Raw genomic sequence first — 16,407 nt, forward strand, 5'->3', positions numbered from 1 at the left:
AAAATCCACGATGCTGAGGCAGGACAGGACTGTCGCTGTATATAGCTTATTTATTACGGAAGGAACTGTGTTTTCACAGTACAAGCTTCATGGTGGGTGTTTGCCCTTACAGTGTCCACTGATGTTTTTATTTTATGTCAGATTTGTGACAGATAAAAATACAAGTCAGGTTTAGTCCACCGTCAGGTTTAGTCCAACACGGTCTCCCCATACATTGCTTATTGGGGTGCAGGTGTACTTTACTAGAAGCATTCAGCCTCCCCCCTTACAGTAATGCCATTAATGAACTAAGAGGCACGTGCACCCTATATATGCACCATTTGCCCATTTAAATTTAAAAATGTACTCAGGGGGAGACCCCCACACACACAACGCTCGATCCTGCCTGATGCTAGTTGGGCTCACTTGCAAAATCATATTTGCCCCAACTGTCACGCCCCAGCACTTTGAAAACTCACCAGCCGCCACTGAAGTTTATTATCATGTATTCTTCAGGTCAATCCAGACAATATGCCTCCTCAAGGAAAGAGACCTCTTTTTGACCAAGTAATATGCGCTGCGTTGCCTGGAGAAGTATGCTAGACCCACAGTTTTCAGTGAGGAATAATCAGTTCTGTCAAGCTCTCTGTCTCCTCCAAAGCCCCCTTTTTAGAGTACCAAAAAGAGATGCATCTCATGTGCCACCTGCTCCCCTGCAGCTCCTTGCACACAACTCAATGTTGTCTCTGTTCTTCGCCCTTCAGAAAGAAGATTTGCGTGACCTTCTTGACGAGACTGCAGCAGAGTCCCCGGAGCAACATCACACTTCAATCACATCAAGAAGCACAACTCAGGACACTGAATTAACAAACCGTCGTGATCCTCGGATAGCACTAGGAAGACCCGAAGGCACAAACTTCTGTGAGGTAAATGAAAAATTCAAACTATATCCTGTGTTTCGCTATTGTCTGGTGCCTGGTGTGATATTATCTTATTAAGTGATTCATGTGGAGGGTTAGTTAGTGGCATTTAATGCATTTATTAATTTCATAGTTTTATTGGCAGCATTTGTATTTGGGAACAAAAAGTCATTCATATTCAAAACTTGGTTTACAAATGCATCAATAAATATGGCATAAAGTATTCTCTGCCATACCTTATTATGATATTGCAAGCCACCAAGGAGTTCTGTAACCATATAGAGGAACGGTGCAGAAGTCTGAACTCAGAGGTGACTTTCAATATTCTTTCACCTAAACGGGAGGGTATTTTATTCCACCAGATTATTCAATTACCTGTAAATTAACAATCTTAAATCTTTAGTCTCTTGCGTCATGTGGCTGTGGTAGCTCTACTTTAAAATCAAGCACATCAAAATACAGGAAATATTTTGCTGTGAAAACATACATACATTTATGTATGTAATTTTTAAAAAATAGCTGTTACTCAATGTGTGGTAATGTGCAAAAAGTGTTGCTTTCCTGCAAAGATCTACATCATTGCGAAAAATAACCTCTTTCTCATAAATACCTGTTTGCTCACTGTGGCTCTTCATTTCAGGACAAAAGTTTATGGGAGCTGAAAAGTTAGTTATCTGTTTCTTTGTTTAAACAGCAGTTGTAATTCTGCTTCCTGAACTACCTTTCACATAGTAGTGGCTCTGACAGCAGGTGCTGAGCAAAACTACTCAAATGTAATACGTTATAACAATTTATCAGCTACACTATATTGTTTTTACCGGCACTTATATATGCACAGCTAGACTGCAGTAAGACAATTAGCCAATTGTTTATGCAGGGATTGCAGCACTTCATGTATTGTAAATCATTATTGGTTGATATACCACATTGAAGTAACATTCTAAAGGTGATCAGAAAAATGTTTGCAAATTGTGTAAACCACTGGATGTCACTTGGGGTGGCATTGTAACCCATCGTGTTTCGCTGATTGTGCCACTTTAGACCGAGGCCATCCTTATGTATATCTGTATTGATCTTGCTGTCATGGGAACAGTCGATCACAAACTGCCAGGCGGGGCATCCTCCAGAAGGGAACATAAGCAACCCCAGAGTAGGTTTGACCATGTTAGACCTTGTCAGTGAGGTTTAGGTTGAATCCTATGGCCCATTTAGCAAGGGGCCCATGTCGGGGTCTACTATTGGTCACTTAGGGTGATACAGCAATGCATTGAATGTGATGATAGGAATGTTTGTGAATAGCTAAACCACTGGCAATCGCTCGGAGTAGCAGTCCAACACATCCTTTTTCACTCACTGTGCTACCCCAGACAGCGTCCCGCCTTATACACATCAGTACGAACCATGCTCCTCATTGTAACAGTCCATTCTGAGCTTCCAGAAGGGAACACTGGCAGCGTTCGACCAGTTAAAGTGTGGTAAAGCTTTGTCAGTGAGGTATAGCTTGGATCCTGCGACACAGAGAGCAAGGAACCCTCCTTGGAGGTTGGCACTACAGTGAAGTGTCATTAAAATGCTCATATGACATGTTTAGCATTCCTTAACTCAATGCAGTAATGTTGTCTAAACAGTATAAGCAATGAAGGCCACTGAGGTGGTTCAAATCTTGTCCTCTTGCCAGAATGATGCCCCCTCTCTGAATGCACAAAAAATCCCTATCCTACTTTTTGCTGATGATTCTCTCCTTATTTCTAAGACCCCAACGGGCCTCCAGGTTCTTGTTGACAGGTTTAAATCATTCTGTGTAGATTATGGTCTGGAATTGAATGCTAGTAAAACCAAATTAATGGTGTTCGGCCCAAGACCAAGTAGAAGATGTACCATCATTTTGGACGGGACTCCCTTAAGTAAGGTTAGATCAATAGACTATTTGGGCGTGAGGATATAAAATAATCTACACTGGGAGGACCAAATCAGCAAAAGTGGGGGGCTTCTCCAGCATAGGGCGGGCACTATCCGGTGTTTCTATAAAAGCTCCATATCCAAAGCTGTATCTCTAGCTATCAAAATTTGTTTGGCAAAAGCACAGGGTGTGGCCGCCTATGGTGCTGAAATATGGGGGTTCTGCAATAGTAAAAGACTATCTGTGGCATAAATAATTTTGCCAGGGCTTTAATTGTGTGCCCCTATAGCACACCCCTGATTTCGGTGTTTCTGGATCTCGGGGTTAATCACATTGCTGATCTGATAGCTTTAAGACCCTTACTTTTCTGGATAAGGACTTGGACTACCCCTGAACTTGTCATATATAGGGACTCCCTTCTGGATTTATTGAAAAAATCGAATGTAGTTTCCATTCCTTGGTTTAGACACGTGTCAAATTGGTTCCGAATTTTGGGGTTGGGAAGTTATTGGGAGAACCCACAAAATTTGACGAAAAATCATAAATCTATTCTGAAAGCAGCTTATTGGTCCCATGTAAGAAATAATCTTATCTGTTGCAAATCTTATGGTCGGTTGACCAATTTATTTATTGATTTTAAGTGGTATCCTCAGTATGAACCCTATTTAGATTTTATACCTGATCTGCTGGGGAAGGGTTTGTATGCTTGTTTTCATTTTGAGTGCTTACCGCTGACGTCTCTAACAGGCAGTTGGGGATCACCTTCAACTTCTGATTTATGTCCTGCCTGTTGTGACAGTATTGAATCTGTTGAACATTTTATGTTTTTTTGTCCTGCATACTCCATTCCCCGGTTAAAATCGATTTGTAAAACTTGTCGAAATCTGTGTTTAAACCATTATCGTACTGCTTTAAGGATTTAAAAAAGTGACACTTCTAATTTCTTAATCCTTGTTAAATAATTTGTTTTTTAAATATCTGTGTATAAGTATGTTAAAAGTATGAAGTGGGAGGTTTTTTAATACTACATTTTAATGCAATAGTATGTTTTTTTTTTTTTTTCTATGTTTTAAATTTTCTATGAGCTTAAATTGTTTTATGGATGCTTTGATGGTTATGTTGACCAAATAAACCTTGTTTGATGATGACGTGACAGTAACAAAGTTCTAATAATCTAGCAAATAGCTGATGACCTGATTTAGTGTTCTGCGGATCTGGATGGGCCGTCAAAAAGTGCCCGCTTACCCATCCACCTTCATGGTGGTCCGCCTGTCAGATTTAGAGTACGGAGGGTTGATGGACAAATGTACGTCCACCATGTGCCGAATTTTCCTAACTCCGTTGACCTTAAATGTGATGGAGAGAGTGGCGGAAAGCTACTACTCAGTCCATCATATTTAGATGATAATTTCTGTGATGGAAACATTGTGGTTGATCCTCCACACCTATGGTGGAGGAAACAAAACATAAATAGCCAAACTATTGTATTCCCATATTAGAAATACGTTTTGTATGATCTCTATCACATGTCACATAGTGTGAAGTTCTGTTTTAGAATTCATCAACCTGGCGATTCTATGGGATGTGAAGACAGGGGCGGTTGGAGGTGACAGTTGTGCGGGAGCCCGGAGTGGTATGGGGTGATTGTTCCTACATGTGTATTTTGTGAAATAAAGTCCACTTACTTCTTTAAGTGACTCTGTTCAGCTTGCTTCATGTGGTGATGAGCAGAATCATCCCAGACGAGAACCCACAGATGGCCAGAGCAGAATCAACCTGAGCCGACGAGTGTCGCAGATCGCGGATACCTCCAGGCATGTTAGTAAATCATTTTTTAACACTAGGCAGTAGGTGCAGTATGCCCTTCTCTCAATTCCTTTTCAACTGTACCTCGAGTACGTGCAGCCTTCACCACACTAGTTTTATTGCACTTGAGCAACACAGTACGAAACGGAAGCACAATGGATACTTCAATCGCCTTTAGAAAATAACCTCAAGGTTTTCCTAACAATGTTGAGTAGCCACTTTACAAACCATTCCAAACTACATGATCACACTGCAGCGGCCATCTTAAAGTAGCCCGCATAAGCAGCAAGAGGGCAATCGCCTCTCACAATCTTAAAACATTGCAAGTCTCAAGTAACTAATTTTGCATATTTAGTATTTGGGATTATTTTTTTAATAAAAAAACAAAATATACAAGGTATAAGTGAATCTCATTGGCACACACACCTTCGTTTGTAATATAACTTTATTTATGGTGTCCTTGAACTCGTCAATTGATTTCAAGCTTGTGGAAGACACTGATTATATCAATCAATCAGTTTGTAAACCATAACTACTCACCCGTAAGGGTCTCAAGGTGCTAAGGGGCTTCAGCCGAAGAGTCAAGTTTTAAGGTCCTTCCTGAATTGGTGTAGAGATCGTGACTGCCTGAGGTTCAGGAGTAGGGTGTTCCAACTCTTTGCTGCAAGGTAAGCGAAGGATCTCCCGCCAGGCGAGGTCTTCCATATGCGAGGTACGGTGGCTAATGCTTGTTGAGGGGAGCGGAGAGATCTGGTGGGAGAGTAGAAGGTGATGCAGTGGTTGAGGTAGGCGAGTATAACGTCTTGGAGGGCCTTGTAAGCATGGTCGAGGAACTTAAAGTTAATTCTCTTCTCAATAGGGAGCAATTGGAGGTCTCTTAGGTGATTGGAGATACATATTACGTTGTGGAATGTCCAGGATGAGTCTGTCAGAGGCGTTTTGGATGTGCTGTAATTTCTTGAGGTTTCTCTGGGTAGTACTGGAGTAGAGGGCATTGCCATAGTCGAGTCTGCTGGTAACCAGGACATGGGTTACGGTTTTGCTGCAGTCCTTTGGAATCCATTTGTAGATCTTCCAGAGAAGTCGGTGTGTGTGAAAGCAGGAGGATGCAACAAATCTGACATGGCTGGTCATGGTGAACAATAAGTCCAGGATGACGCCACGGTTGTGTGCATGGTTTGTTGGGGTGGGAGAGGTGCCGACGGTCGATGGCCACCAGGAGTTGTCCCAGGCCGCGATGACTTCCATCCCATTGTGGAAGTATTTCTTGGCAGTAGTGGGGTTTTCGGTCAGTGAATGATTAGCTGAGTATTGTCGGCATAGGAGACGATGTTCAGTCCATGGTCCCTGATGATGGATGCTAGCAGGTCATGCAGATGTTAAAGAATGTTGTGCTCAGGGATGAGCTTAGTGGAACTCTGCAGCTCATCTGCGTAGGTTCTGACAGGTAAGGCAGGAGTTTGACTCTTTGTGTTCGGCGAGACACGGAGGGCCTTTCCGCGGATGCTGGCTGTGTGGATCCTGGAGCAGAGGGTGAGGTGTGAGACCGTGGCGAAGGCAGCCGATAGGTCCAGTAGGATGAGGGCTGCTGTATGGGTGCAGTGAAGGAGCAAGAGGATGTCATCTTTGGCGGCGAGGAGGGCAGTCTCCATGCTGTGATTGCTCCTAAAGCCTGATTGGAAGGTGTTCAGGATGTTGTTGTCCTCGATGTGCTTATGGAGCTGAGCGTTGATGGCCTTTTTGATAACCTTTTCTGGGAAAGGCAGTAGAGAGATGGGGTGGTAATACTAGAGGTACAGTGGGGGTAGGCCGTGGGCTTCTTCAAGAGCAGGCGGATCTTGGCGCGTGTCCAGTTCTCTGGGAAAGTGGCTGTCTCTATGGAACAGTTGAGGGTGTGTCGGAGCTGAAGATGTGTTGGCCTTGTTGAAAATGTGGTGAGGACAGGGCTCCGTAGAGGCTCCGGAGTGGATGCTGCTCATGATGGTGTGGGTCTCACCTGTGGTGAGGGTGGTCCAGCGGTATAGAGTCTGTGATGGTTTGATGGGGTGCATCTGGGGCGTTGTTAGAGGGCACGGAAGGTCTTAGGATCCAAAGCTTTCATAAATGTCTTCGATTTTCTGGTGGAAAAAGTTGGCTAGCCTGTCGCAGAAGTCTTGAGATGGAGGGATGCTTGCTGTTTCTGTTTGGGGTTGGCCAACTCTTTGACCACAGCGAAGAGCTCTTTGGTGTTGTGAGAGGTGGTGCAGATGCGGTCCTGCTAGGCAGCTTTCATGGTGACTCTGATGAGGTGGTGGTGGTGGGATTTGATGCCCGGAGTCTTCTGGGGACTTGCTGTTCCACCAACTTTTCTCTAGCTGTCTGCAGGTGCGCCTGGAGTCCTGGAGTGTGGGGGAGAACCAGCTGGCCTTCTTGCTGTGGTGTTTGGCTGAGGTCTTACGGAGAGGTGCTAGGGTGTTGGCGCATTCAGAGATCCATTGGTGGAAGTTCTGTGCCGAGATGTTAACGTGAGGGGCAGGGGAGGCTTGCTGAGAGTGTTGGAGAACTGTTCCTCAGCAATCCAGTTCCATTTTCCCTTGGAGTTCGGAGTCTGTGGAGGTTGATGGTTCGTGAGGTGATGGTGAAATGGATGACGTGGTGGTCAGTCCAGTGAAGTGTGGTGGTGATGTCGACAGGGATGTTGTTGCTGGTGGAAAAGATGAAGTCAAGTGTATGTCCTGCGATGTGTGTTGGCGAGGTGACCAGTTGCTTTAGTCTCACTGTGGCAAGATTGAGGAGCAGGGAAGTGTTGGTGTCATTGCTGCTGTCAATGTGGTGGTACTTGAGTTCACCGAGGAGGAAGTAGGGTGAGGAGGTGAGAGCTTGAGGACGTCTAACATATTCTTGCGGGCACAAGTGTACATTCTAAAACGTGATATTCTTTTCCAAACAGCAACACATTGGGACAGATATTCACTCAGTGGCAACTAGTTCCTCTAGAACATGGGTACTCACAAACTTTTTCTCGGGGGCCAAAATTGCAGTATGGTTTGCGGCCGAGGGCCGCACTGAAGTGACAGCGGGGGGCGGGGCTTAGAGGGGGCGGGGCTTAGAGGGGGAACAACCACCCCACCCCCTTTTTCAAAACAATGCCCCTACCCCAGTAACACACACAGCGCCATCTGCACACAGCGCCATCTGCTCTCACCCCTACCCCAGTAACACACACAGCGCGCACACACACAGCGCCATCTGCTCTCACCCCTACCCCAGTAACACACACAGCGCCATCTGCACACAGCGCCATCTGCTCTCACCCCTACCCCAGTAACACACACAGCGCGCACACACACAGCGCCATCTGCTCTCACCCCTACCCCAGTAACACACACAGCGCCATCTGCACACAGCGCCATCTGCTCTCACCCCTACCCCAGTAACACACACAGCGCCATCTGCTCTCACCCCTACCCCAGTAACACACACAGCGCGCACACACACAGCGCCATCTGTTCTCACCCCTACCCCAGTAACACACACAGCGCCATCTGCACACAGCGCCATCTGCTCTCACCCCTACCCCAGTAACACACACACACAGCGCACACACACAGCGCCATCTGCTCTCACGCCTACCCCAGTAACACACACAGCGCGCACACACACAGTGCCATCTGCTCTCACCCCTACCCCAGTAACACACACAGCGCGCACACATACAGCGCCATCTGCTCTCACCCCTACCCCAGTAACACACACAGCGCGCACACATACAGCGCCATCTGCTCTCACCCCTACCCCAGTAACACACACAGCGCGCACACACACAGCACCATCTGCTCTCACCCCACCCCAGTAACACACACACACACAGCGCAATCTGCTCACACGCCTACCCCAGTAACACACACTAAATTAAAAACAAATAAATAAATAACCAAAGAGCCTTACCTGACTCAAAGCACTGTAAAGATGCCACAAATCTGGAACAGCAGGCAGGCAGGCGGGCAGCAGACGTGGAGCCGGTGACAGCAAGCAGACGACCAAAGCCCCGTAAAAGTTAGCTGCAAGCGCTGACTTTTATGGGGCTTTGGCTTCCACGATCGTCAGGGCAACGCAATAAACAATGGCCGCCGTTTGTAAACATAGAGGAGGGCCGCGGGAGCATGCTCCCGCGGCCCTCCTCTATGTTTACATACGGCGGCCATTGTTTATTGCGTTTGGTGTGCGTCTCGCGGGCCGCCAAGTTAGGTCCGTGGGGCCGCTGGCGGCCCGCGGGCCGTACTTTGAGTACCATTGCTCTAGAACATCAACTATCTTTACATGTACAAGACAGATTATGTGAAAATCGAGATTTTAAACTTAAACTGATCTACTTAATTAATTACAAAGCATACATCAAAATAAGAAAACATTATATTTCTTAAAATCATAATTTTCATCGGTGCATTTAAAAACTATCACAAGTGGCATTCTTTGCACACAAAAAGACTGCAACATTCTCTAAGTATATATTGGATAAGTTTAATAACCAGCGAAATCCAATCCGTAAATCCTCTGCCACCATTCTTAGAAACACCTGGAGATACAGCAATACCAGGGAAGCAATGGTTTGACGCATTTGAGACGTGCCTAAGAGCAATTGGAGGATCAAGGTTCAGACCTGAAAGGAAGACATTTTTATTGTGGCATTCATTGGGATTCAAGGCAGATCAACGTTTAAACACCTACCTCTATTCAACTGGACAAAGGGGAAGAACTGGATGAATACGAAGAAGCATTAAAAAAATTAATCACCATATATGATGCACTGCCAAGCATTGTAGTACCAAGACATACGTTTTTTAAAAGAGAACGGAAAAATGGGGAAGATGTGAATACATACATATCTGTTTCACAAAAACTTCCTTCAGAGTGTCATTTTTAAGCTTTTGGAGAATAGTTGATTTGTGATTAATTTATTTGTCATTGTACTGATAAAACAATCAAACAGAAGTTATTATCCATGGGAAATCCATAGTTAGCAGATAAAGTTAGGGTCGCCAGGAGCATTGAAACATCAATTAAATCTACCAAAAAAGTAGAAGTAATGCCTGTGGACCAAGTGAATGTGGTTCGTGCAAAAGAAGAAAAACAAAAAGTGTCTCACAACCTGGGACAAAACAAACAAAGTGAATTTTTTAAACAAACCAAAGTGTTTTTCAGATGTGGGAACCCACCCATCAGAAAGCGGGCAAAACTTGTCCAGCAAAGAATGTCCAATGTAGACTATGTGCCAAAATAGGTCACTTTGCTAAAGTGTTTCAAAGTGTCAAGCGCAAAAACACAAATGTAGCAGCATTGTGCGTTGGGCATGAAGAACGTGTTGATGATCTTATGTGTGAGATGCAAGATAAGGTTTTAGTTGTAGAGGATGACACTATAAAAAGTGGAAATCCTGAACGGTGTGTCATCCTTATGTTTTTATACAGAATCGCTATGATAACTCAGGAAGTATTTCAACAAAATTGGGGAGCACGTAAATTGAATCCACCAGACAGGTCACCTGTGTCCTATGAGGGAAGGAGGATGGACATCCAAGTTTTTTTTTTTTAAAGACATGCTAGTGTTTAAAGGGCAATGTATCTACTGGAACATATGTGTAGCAATCAAAGGACTGAATATTTTGAGTTGGTTCCATCAAGGTCTATTTGGGATGGGTCTACGTCCTGGTACAAATGAACAGGTAACAGTAATAAGAGATTCAACTGACATTGAGAACTTGCTGAATTAATTCCCAAATGTATTCTCAGGAGAATTATGGAAAATAAATGGCTTCAAAAACATAATAAAAACAAAGGAAATGCTATTCCAATCAAACACAAAATGAGAGGGGTAGCTTTTAGTGCTAGGGATGAGTTGGAGAAGGAATTAGAGAATTTATGTATCAAAGGCAGTATTGGACCAGTGGAATCCTCTTTATGGCTCTCTCCTTTGGTGGTGGCAAAAAAGAAAAATGGAGAGCTAAGGTTGTTTGTCGACTTGAGAGCTCTCAATAGGGAGATTTGGGTAGACACACATCCTCTTCCAAAGATTAGTGAAATGCTGTCAAGCATATCTGGAGCAAGGTTTTTCACAAAACTGGATTTAGCATCAGCTTTTCACCAGGTAGAATTAGCACCATAATCCCATTATCTCATGGCATTTGTGTCTCCCTGGGGACCGTGTCAGTACTGTTGCATGCCATTTAGACTTGCGTTCGCAGCATCAGTATTCCGGAGCATCATGTCTATATTACTCAAAGGCATTCAAAAGGTATCTGTCTTTCAGGATGACTTGTTAATTAATGCTTGTGACCATGATGTAATATTACGTCAAGTACTTAAAAGTTTTGATACCGCTGGGGTAGTGCGGAAAGGGGAAAAATGCCAATTTTTAAAGGCATCTGTTGAATATCTGGGACATATAATTTCAAGGGAATGTATGTATCCCAAACCAGGCTTAGTCAAGGCAATACTTATCCCCAGGATAAAATGGGGGTCAAATTGTCTCTTGGACTCTGTGAGTTCTAATCAAGGTTCATTCCAATTTTGGCTACTATTGTTAGATCTATTTCAAATTTGTTGAAAAAACAAAACTGAATTTCGATGGAATTCTGATTGTGTGAATGCATTCAACAATATAAAATAACAACTTACCAGTGTGAAAGTTTTGCAATCATATGATCATAATCTCAAGTGTTGCTTGACTGTTGATGCTAGCAAATTTGGTGTGTGAGCAATATTGACAGAAGATAGTGGTGAGCAAGAACACACCATTAGTTTTCCGTCAAGAGTGCTCAGGGAAAATGAAATACACTATTCTGTAATAGAAAAGGAACTATTGGCATGCTAGTGAGCCATAGAAAAATTCAGATGCTATCTCTGGGGCACACATTTCATTCTACAAACAGCCCGTAAAACTGCTGGTCTGTATCCTCAGTGGTACAAATATCAAAAGTAGCACTCCGAGGATTGCTAGATTTGCTGGTAGATTGCTACAGTTTGATTTTTTGGCGGGAAAAATGTGAGGGCTGCTTACCTTTCTAGATATGCTATTAAAGCATGTGAAGAGGAAGACAATAACACAGAGGATAAAGGTTGTTTGATTGCAGCCGTAGAAAAAGAGCATGCTAGTTCTTTCTCAGAAACACAATGAAAGGATGTTTCAAAAAATGATGTAGTGTTGTCTACGATCATGACATGTTAAGGACGGTTGGCCCCATGAGAAGGCTTTAGATCAAAATACGCAACCATTTTTTAAGGTCTCAGATGAATAAACAATTGAAGATGTATTGCTCCTGAGAGCTGATAAACGTATACCCCCCAATGAGCATAAGATATGCTATCCTGAAAAGTACACAACAAGGACACTTACGTGACACTCTGACCAAAAGGAGGATAAGGGAAACTTATTGGTGGCCACAAATGGACAAAGACATTGATTCATTAGTCAAAGATTGTCCAGTTTGTGCCACTTGTGACAAGTCAATGAAAATATCCACACCCCATTGAGGTCAATAGAATGTCCTTCTCGTCCATGGAAGAAAATAGGAATTGATCTGGTGAGACCATCCATTTTACTTCCACAAAAATCAAGATATGCGTATGTTCTTGTGGAGTACTAATCAAAGTGCCACATGTAAAGTGTAAAGGTGAACACAATTCTAAATGTGTAGTGTCTTTTCTCAAAGATATTTTCATGTGTGAAGGTTTTCCAGAAGAGCTGGTCTCTGATAATGGGGTACAATCTGTATTCGCATAAATTGAAGTTGTTTTGAAAGAATATACAATCAAACATTTGAAGAGTTGTCTATACCAACCACAAACTAATGGCCTAGCAGACAGCTTCAATTGTTTAGGTGAATGATTACAACGGGCTTTAGTTAAGGGGTGTGTTGTCGAAGCTGCTGTGCAGAGAATGCTATGATTCTACAGAACTACACCACATTTGAGCACGGGAGTATCTCCTTTTGAAGCTCTCAAAGGAAGAAAAACAGCCAGATTATTTACACCTGCTTGGATGTCCAAATTGTTGAACAATCAAGCATCTAACCAAGATATTGACTTAAATATTAGATCTAATGTTAAGAAAGCTCAAGACAGGCAAAAAACATACTGTGATAGGAAAAGAAATGTGAATAATGTTCATATAACAGTAGGTGACTGGGCACATATCAAAACACCCAGTTGTGTCCAGAAAGGTGACCCAAATTACTCTAAGCCAGTTAAAGTTGATAAAGTGTGTGGGAATGCTATACAGGTGAATGGAGCAAACTGGTGGAATGTAAGTAAAGTAGCCAAGATCACAACGAGAGCTAAAGATATGCATTTTGATGACTGACAAGTACCCGTGAGACAAAAAGTATCTGCACCAGGTTTCAATAACATCAATGTGCTCAATGATGGGCAAATAGATGATTACAGAGGTTCTGATACGGTAGTCCTTGAAAGTCAGGTCTCACAGAGTACCTTTGAGATATTGTTAGAATATTACAGCTTCCAAAACATTTGCATTTAAGATGGAGGTACTTTAATATGTATTCCTTTATGTTCTTGTATAAATGTAAGTACCTGTGCAATATTGTATGTGGTAATACTTTCTATTTATAGTGAATTTACTTCAGCATGTATTTTCTTTGCTTCTCTTAGATATATGTATAAGTTACTTTAAAAAAAAAGAGATAACTCAATGTAGTATTCCCAAATTAGAAATATGTTTTGTATCAGCTCTGGTGTGTTACACCAGTAGTACAGGGATGGTCACAGTTTTGGTGGTGTGAAGACTAAAGGTGCTTAGTGGAGGCATTGATTTGCGTAATGAGGACAAGACTCTGCTGGATCTATTAGATCTTGTGTCCTGAAGTAAAGGGAGAAGCGCAGGATGCTCCCCAGACACTCCTGATGGACCAGGCTGGTTGTGAAAATCATTCTGATAAGCAGAATTGCTGCTGCCACTAAAGACTTGTGATCTTTTTTCCCCTGCCAGAGTTGCCAATGCAGTTGCAGCTGATGACTGAGATCATTTAGATTCACCTTCTAAAATAAATAACAAAATTTAGACAATGATAGTTTATACTAATTTTAAGCAATATATTAACTCTAAAACATTTGGCATGTATTCGTGCTTATAATGTCAAACTGGGCTTCAATGTTTTTTACACTTCTGATCAAATTGCCCGTAGTCTGATCAAATTGAGTGTCCAGAATTTGTTTTACAAGCCAGGGCTGTCTTAGTATGTGTGAGCCACGAATCCTGGGATTGTTAGGCACTCTTATCCAAGGGTCTATAATACTATGCTCTAGCAACATTGTTGAAAGTAGAATCTCTACGACACTTGGATGTCAATGTTTGTAATGTTTATCAATCATAGCATCCTTATGGAGGTTAATGAGAGAACATACAGCACAACATTGAAAATATAGGCCTTTAAAAATGTTCATTCAGGATTGTTTCGCGCAAATTGTAGGACAAACTACAGTGCTATATTATCAATATATAAAATAGAAAAAATGCAATTTCAATTATGCAATATGCAGGAGTGATTCAACTATGTCTAATTTAGCTGACTCCCCGTCCCTCCAACAACTCCCTTTTGTAGATTTGCGTCTATTAGCTACATAACAGTGTAAGTCCAGCACCAGGTCTCATTTCTTACATACCGTCTATGACCATATTTTTCCTATAGACTGATTGATTGTGACTGTGCTGCTGGAGTGAGTATACGGAAGATTGTGAACACCTAGAGAATGTAATGTGTATACTTGTATTAATAGTAATATAAATCAGTATACTTGTATTAATATGTTGTCATTAGTGGAGATCTTTGAATTCTGGACCGAGATACCAGAGTGCATGGAGCAGCAGTCTCCAATGGGTAGCTTAAGAGCTACTAGCAGCTCGCTGGCACTTTGAAAGTAGTTTCCAGAAGTGAAGAAGAGCAAGGCATATAGAGAGCCTACCTATTTTAAAGATGAGAGCATGACACAATTCCATATTCCCGGATCGGCCACCAGTCAAATCAACAGAAGGCAACACGCTTACACACAATCGCACACTGTGACATCCTGAGGTACCTGCAACCAGACCATCAGTCTCCACTTTCAATTTAGCAAAATCACAGGGAGTTTGGTAACTTTGCAAGTCCCACTGTATCAGTATCTGTCAAAGCTGGAACAGAAGAGAAGTGCCAGCGTTAGCCAGAGTGGAGTCATTAGAGTTGGAACTCCTAGAGAAAGAGCAGAAGTATATGATAACTGTCCATTAGCAGCTCTGTATGCAAGGAGAACAGAGAGTGTTTTAAGAGTAGAGCGAGGTCATGGCGCGGTATGTTTCAGACGGTGGGAGCGATGTGTGCATTAATTTATATGTTAAATGTTTCTTTGTGCATATGTATGCAAATGTTTGTTATTACATATGTGCTGTGTATGGGGCTGGTATTGTAGCCAGACTTCATTGCTATGTCAAGGAACACCAAATGTGTTTGGTTCTCCCAATATAAGGGAATCATCTCTGGCACAATTATGACTATTTCTGACATAATGTTGGCATTGAGATAATAATAGAAAAAAATGGACGGATATATATGTGTCCTTGGAGTAATGATTTTAAAACGGGAGCTGTCCTTGGGAAATTGTGAATATACTTGGCTTAACTGTGTTGATTTATAGCAAAATTGTAGCAATCCATTGAATAATAATGTCCATGACTGACTTGATGTGGTAGTTCTTAGCAATACGGCAGCAAGCCATGGCACAATTGTGGCTATGACATAGGAATGGGCATCCTTGGTATAGTGTTGTCTTAGTTGGCATTATGATGGGCACTTTCTAGGATGTGATGGGTATTCTTGGGAAGCTGGGGTAGCATATCTGTCAATGTGATGCATTTGTACTAAGGAAATCAGAAGTTGATATTTTGGGACTTGCATTAAAACTGAATTTTGAGACAGTTCGTTTTCAGAAAAAGAAAGAAGGTTTTATTTTCGTGTGTTAATCTAATATGGAAAGTGTATACAGTATTTTATAGAAGTACATGGTACTTGAGAAAATGATATGCTGATGTTTGAAAACAAAATGATTAAAAATCCAAAACACGATAGTTCGAACCAAATTGAGGCGATTTATAGCTGTTACAGTGTCTTTTGTGCAGTTGGTCATGTGCTGACACTGTAGATTTATAAAGCGTTTCCAAGCACTGGTGTTAGTAACCCTGTCGTATGTGCTAGGGGGTTAGTGTACTACTACAATACCAAGTTTTAAATATTCCCCAGCCAAAACATTGTATTCAGAATATCGATTGCCACAACATCATGATGGTTAGTATTTATAGGTAAGTTTAATTTTCTTTATATTCTTAACTCCACATCTATTTATACTAAAGATACATATATCTTCAAGGTGCACAGATGTGAAGTTTAGAATAGTAAATCTGTACTTACCTCTGTATAGGTAGTTTCATGATATTGTATTTATTAGCCAATTTTCTGCATATGATATTTTGGCTTGAAGATATTTTGTTACTAGGTATTGTGGAGTAAATCTTGGTGTTCGCCACTAGTAATCCTGCAAGGTGTGGTCACCATTTTGGTTGTATTTGAGGTGCTCTCTACGGCTACAATGGCCAAAGTCATTAGTAGCTCAGGATTATTTTCATTGATCAGCCATAGCTCTTGTGAAAGAAAGGGTCGGAGATCCCTGCCGGAGGCTTAATCTTCACTAGCTGACAGCCACCGACAGTACGCTTTGCCATGACACATCTTACACACTGACCGCCCTTTCACCCCTTAGACCCTACCTGCCACATGAG

The 16,407-nt window shown here is 42.3% G+C and overlaps 1 protein-coding gene across 9 annotated transcripts in view; it reads left to right on the plus strand.

The window, feature by feature from the left end:
* Window positions 1–16,407, plus strand: part of TSPAN4 (tetraspanin 4) — a 2,368,794-nt gene that overhangs the window by 1,445,970 nt on the left and 906,417 nt on the right. For all 9 annotated transcript variants that reach the window (XM_069223123.1, XM_069223119.1, XM_069223121.1 and 6 more), the window contains one exon: window positions 744–905. The gene's annotated coding sequence lies outside the window, so the exon portion shown is untranslated. The remainder of the gene's footprint in view (window positions 1–743; window positions 906–16,407) is intronic.

Source organism: Pleurodeles waltl, chromosome 3_1, assembly GCF_031143425.1.
Source record: "Pleurodeles waltl isolate 20211129_DDA chromosome 3_1, aPleWal1.hap1.20221129, whole genome shotgun sequence".
NCBI classification, from domain to species: domain Eukaryota; kingdom Metazoa; phylum Chordata; class Amphibia; order Caudata; family Salamandridae; genus Pleurodeles; species Pleurodeles waltl.